We start from the raw sequence: 6,121 nt of genomic DNA, 5'->3' as shown, positions 1-6,121 counted from the left end.
CTTGTGTGACAAATGTTAAAACAGCTTGAAATACAGAAACCATCAAATATAACTTTGCACAGTATGGAAATAAGTAAGATCACTTGCTTGATGAAATCTTTCTTGAAGGATGAGGGTTAGAGCCAGTTCAAAAGTTGTTAGCTCTTGATATCTGCTTTAGCTTATTATGGATTTCATATTGGATTTCTCTAAACTGAACTGTCAGTTTGGATTGCCAGGAGACTATATCTGGTCAGCTTCAGATAAGATATAAGCATGATGGTGTTCTTCATTGTATGGCTGAGAACTTTGGCCATCTATTACAGACTTTAAAATGTACTTTTATTATGTATATCCTGTATATTTCTAAATTTATGCAAATGTTACAAACTCCCCCCAATGACCCAATTTTAAAGGAAAATCAAATGTGTGTAACGCTGCACCTTGGAAGTTCTTACACTTGTAGCAATGAGGTAAATATAACAGTAATATTTTGAAGGCCTTTGGTGGGTGTGATTGAGGCCCCTTTTTCTTGGTTCTCATCTGGGTTTGTTATCTCTGCCATCTTTGTTCCTTTTGTTTTGTGTTATTCTCTTGTTTTTAAATGTTTTTAACCATTTGTAAGACTCCCAGAGTCTCTGGGAGTTGGGTGGCACAATAATAAATAAGTAAGTAGTTAGGTAAGTGAGTAATTTCTTCCAAGGGATTCTCCAAATTCATCTGGATCTTAGGAGTGAGACTGTGAAGGAATGTAGATCTGGCCTTGGGAAGTGGGGAAGGAATGAATGAACTATTAAGGAGGGGACTTTGAAAAAAGATTACTCAGTCCTGAGAAAGAGGAAAGTGTGAGAAAGAAACTCAAAATAACTGTCATGAGCACTGATGGTGAGCAGGAGGGGGCCCCTATCCAGGGGGGAAAACACATGCGTAGTAGTGAGGAGTTAAGCAGCCATTCAAAGAGACTCAGATCAGACCCGCCTTGACTTTTGGGGTTTATCTGTCTGGGTTTTTCCCACGCTTCTTCAGTTTGTTAGGATTTTATGTCTTATGTAGCAGTAATAAACACTAGAGACCTATTCCTTGTCTCAGCGTGGTTCCTGGCTGTTAGGACAATAACCCTGCCTTGATTTGGTTTGGTATAAGATGGAACATAGATAAGCCCTGACAGGCTTTCAAGATTCTGTTTGTTTTTCCCCCAATAAAAGAGCATTCCTGGAATCTTTGTCATGCTGGTTGACCTTGCCTACCTCAGAGGGCTGTCAGATCCTGGCCTATGTAGTGGCACTTCTGTGTGAGCTGCACCAGATACAGGTAGGCTTCCTGGTGCAATTCAAGGTGCTGGTTATCACCTACAAAGCCATTCATGACACAGGGCCAGATATTTGAGGGGCTGTTTATCTCTGATTGCCGCTGCCTACCCAACAAGATCAGCCAGGGACGTGCAGGAAGCTGGCCTTCTCTGTTGCTACTCCTGCCCTCTGGAACAGTTTCTCCCCTCAGATCCAAAAGGCCCTGAAAAACTGGCTCTTGGCAGTATGACTTAATATATGAGAAATAAATTTTGACCCCTGCACTATAAATGTTTATGTATATTCTTTTGTATCATTTTTCTTTTCTGGATTTTTTACTATTTGTGTTTCTTTCTTTTAATTTCGTTAATCTCCCAAAGTTACTTGCAAGTAGGCAGCCATATCAATTGAATAAAATAAATAAATTGACAGGTGTGCAGTGTTGTGGTCTTCGATACTGAAAGAAGTTTGCAGGTTGCTAATGGTTTCCCAGGCACAGTTCAAGGTGTTGCCTTGAAACTTTAAGCTTTAAACCACTTAGAGCACTGGATTACCTGTTCCAGCCAAGGACAATGACAGTGATTGGGTGAGATACCACGTGAGTTGTGTACAGACAGTAGGTTGTCCATCCCAGCTATCTAAGGGACTGCCTTTCTTATTGTAAATCTGCTATTAAGACCTCCAGAGAGAGTGTTTGGAGGAAACACCTGCTAACCAAGATTTTCCTGTCTGGTATTGTGATGGTTGCCTTATTCAGAAAAAACACAGACTCACCAGCCAGGGCTAAGGATATCTGGTTTATTAAGAATAGAATGCAGACACGGAGAAAGACGGGAATGAGCACATGGCGTGCGAGGTAGCCAGTAAATACCCACGGTGTGGACCTGATCCTTCCCACCCCCCATTGTCCCAAAGTCCTGACCGACGGTGAACCCGGAGTCTTGATGGGCGATCAGGGGGCGATTCCGGAGTCTCGATGGGTGATCAGGGGGATTAGCGCTGATTACCTCTGTCCTCTTCCTGTGTCCGGAGCAGGTGTGTCCCCCGTGGTAATGCAGAGATGTCAGGGAGATAGGATGATGGCTTCCCGGGTCAGGGCAAAGGTATGGCTCCTTTGTCCTTTATCTGTATTGTCTTTCAGTGCTTATGGGATTAGCACTGATTCTTTCCTCCCCCCTCCCCTTCACCGGAACGGCATGTTCCCCGTTGTGATGTATGTATACATCGCAACGGGGGACATGACAGGTATGCAGGAGAGGAACTTTTCCTGGATCAGTCTCAAAATATGGATCTGTTTTAGAGATGAATTAGTCTCCCATCTTCTATCATTTTGGACAGCAGGTGGCAGTTCATGGCTTATATTGCCTGATTTTGAAAAAGATCATGATCAGATTTGTGGTGTTCTTGGTGCTCTCTGATCTTGGTTGTTTGCTTTCAGACATTTCATTACCCAACTAGGTAATATCATCAGTGAGAGTGAGTATGGAGTTTGCTGTCTATTTATATATAGTAGCTTGCCTTGCCAGTGGAGTGCATTACAGTAGTCCAGTTGGGTCATAAGTTATAGTATAATTTGGTCTTCCTGCTCAGGTAGGTCACTGTTAATGCACCAGCTGAAGCCCTCTGGCCAATAACTCTTGACTCTAGCAAATATTTGACAAAGTACCCCATGACATGCTGATTAACATGTTAGCTAAATGTGGGTAGGATGGCATTACAATTAAATGGATATATAGCTTTGTTTGAAAATTATACTTAGAACGTTCTTCAGTGGTTTGTCATGAAACTGGAGAGAGATACCCTGTAGTAGTAGTAATACCAAATGGGATGCCATAAAATTTAGTCCTGGGTCCTCTATTATTCAATATTTATTAATGACTTTGATGAAGAGATGGAGGGTGGGATAGTTAATACCTTAGGAGATGGAGAAGCATTCAAAATGATCTTCACAGGTTAGAGAAATGGGCTCTTCTGTTCTGTTGTATTTTTCTTTTAATAAGTTGGTTTTTGGTTGTAAGCCTTCCAGAGGCATTTATAAATAAAGTAAAATAAATCTAGTTTACATCAATATAATTTATTGCAATTCTCCATGCCTTTCTATCCTTTCAAAGCTTCCCCTGCATCCATCATAATTGATTTTTGTTTTTCGGTAACATATATTGCTCTATATAACCTCTGCTCTGTTAATATAATTCTTACTACTTAACTGCTTGCTCATTGTTGAAGGTTTATACCTTGTGTGCAAACTAAATTAAAAATTGAACATATAAGAAAAAGATCCTGCCTTGTATTAGACATCATTTTTGTGAAAAGCAATACAGTAGTAGCCATGTTGTCCATGGGGGGAAAAAATAGACAAAGTCAGTGTCGTAGACTAAGGGAAGTTTTATAATAATTGAGTAAGTAATTGAGTTTTAATAATTGAGTTTGAGTCTTTTGAGTTTTAGATCTGTACATCAGATTGTATTATTAAAAGCCAGGGAATGGTAAGGATGGGAATGCAGTTAAGCTGTGGGCTATGTCTGTGTAAAGCAGCTTTCAGTTAGTAATTTATTCAGCTGAAAGGTCCTGCCTGCCCAGGGGTTCTTAATCTTTTTGTACCATGGACTCCTTTGAGAGTCTGATGAAATTTATAGATCTCTTCTCAGAAAAATGAATTTTAATGCATAAAATAAAGTACATAGATATAGATAATATTACAAAGAAAACCAGTTATGCTCAAATACAAATATCAGAATTTTAAAATATAACAAGCATGTTGCAGTATATATATGTAAAATTACAGAAAATTATCATAGTGGGATTTATTGGTTAAAAACATTTTTGGAGTCTTTATGTTGCCTGTGTTCATTATTGAACACAAAGTTAAATTTCCATCAGTGATTAGTGAAAATAATTGTTTTCCCCATCCAAGTTCACTAACCCCTGAGATCTACCCATGGATCCCCAATGGGTCTATGGACCCAGGTTAAAACCCAGTGATGTAGTAACTCTTGCCCTGATTTATCTTTTCATACCTGAGCAGTAAATGTAATTACATGCAATTCTTACAATAGAAAAATCTAAATCCAAAATTAGCCTGTTGGCTCTAGATTTTCAAACAGACCTATTTAACCTTCAGTTTGCTGAACGTATAGGTGGCTGTATAGATGTAACGCATCCTGAGCACTGGGCAAGAAATTGCTAAATTGCATTGTGTTCTGGTTGGCTGGAATCAAAGAATGATGCCTGTTCTCAGTCTTCATGGAGTGAGGAAAAATTTTATTAGCCGGAAAGGAAGAAGATAATTCATTAGAAAACATCAGAGTAAGGGCCTATTGTGGGTTAGCTGTCCTTTCTGCAGTTGTATTTTTAGTATTACTCTAAATGTATTTGGAGTCATGACTCTTTTCAGCATGATGCATTATGTCTTCTCTCTCTCTGTCATATTATTTACTCCCCTGCAGTTGAAGTCTCTTTTTACAAGAGACACTACACTGGAGATTTACAGCTCCTTTATTATTTACAAATGCAGACTTAAGTTAGAAATTAGCTTATACATGTGCAGCACATCTTCTAACTGAACTAAATTTCCAGCAAGAGTGCATTTAGTTTTGCAAAATGTATCTCTGTTCAATCAACTACAGTTTTAGTCTCCCATTCAAATTGCAATCTGATTTCAACTCTTTCTCTGTTGCTCTATTCTCCTAGAAAATGATGCTTTCCAAAACGTGGAAGAGGGTCCTAGGAATATTCATGTTACTTTTTTTTTTTAACCTGTTGACCATTGACAGTGATTAGGCACACACTTTGTTCTCTTGCTTACATGTTGTAGAGTACCAGATGTTGAGAGATTATATTATGTATATATGCAAAATACTGGATATTTAAGCAATATATGAACCTTCAATTGAAAAAGTAAAATAGTCTTGATTCTGGGAAAGGACACTCAGAAAGAGAGAATTGGTTAGGTATCAGAAGATATGTATTGTTAAAGATCCTCACCTTGCTAATGTGATATATAAAGAAATGCTAAAATGTTCTTTCTAGGAAAAGAAAGAATGAACCCAGACCTCAGTTTGAATCAGGGCTGAATACTTGAGTGTGACAAACATACCTTCTAGGTGGTTGCTGGATGGAGCACAAGAAGGGGAATGAGATTGTTTTGCCTCCCTGAGGCCTTCCCTTCCAGTTTCCACTCTTTATCCCTCACAAATGAGCCCCCCAAAGTCATCCCTCCATTTTTTTCTGGAGACAATACAGTGATTTTGGGAGACCTCCTGCGGCCCTTTAGACGGTCAGAGAAGCCAAGACAGTCCCCAGCCCATCAGAAGTTACCCACATCTCTTAGGGAGATGCTCTAGAAAGGCATGCATTAATCTAGGAAACAGTGTCTAGCAAATGAGTGAATCAAGTTAAGGTTGTATGTCTTTTGGATAACAATTCCTTTTTTTTCCTTTTTCTCCATTAGCTTTTTAAGATGCTTCCCAGGAGAAGCCATTTTGCATGTAGCTGGCTATGCAGTCAAGAAGAGGCTGTCCCAGAACCAAGGCTCTGTGTATTTCCCTCTCCTTTTCTAAGACAAACTCAGCAAGACTAAACCACCATTTCTGTGAATGCTTTTTTGCCTCAGCATAATATGATTTCAGTCAGTGTACATTTTCTGTGTTTGTCAATTCACTCTCCTTTAATTGAGCATCTGTTTTATATGTGGTAACTGGGTTTAATTCATCAAGTTGCGCTTCAGCCTTGGTTTAAATGCGCCTTAATCGGTTTATAGTAAGGGATCTCAGGTTAGAGATAGGTTTCTTTAGCATATCTGATAAGTCAGAGATGGTTGTCTAAAAGAGTAAGTTAGTGTGTTTTGTGGATGG

The sequence above is a fragment of the Candoia aspera genome, chromosome 2 (assembly GCF_035149785.1).
Source record: "Candoia aspera isolate rCanAsp1 chromosome 2, rCanAsp1.hap2, whole genome shotgun sequence".
Taxonomy (NCBI): Eukaryota; Metazoa; Chordata; class Lepidosauria; order Squamata; family Boidae; genus Candoia; species Candoia aspera.
Note: the sequence above shows the minus strand (reverse complement) of the source record.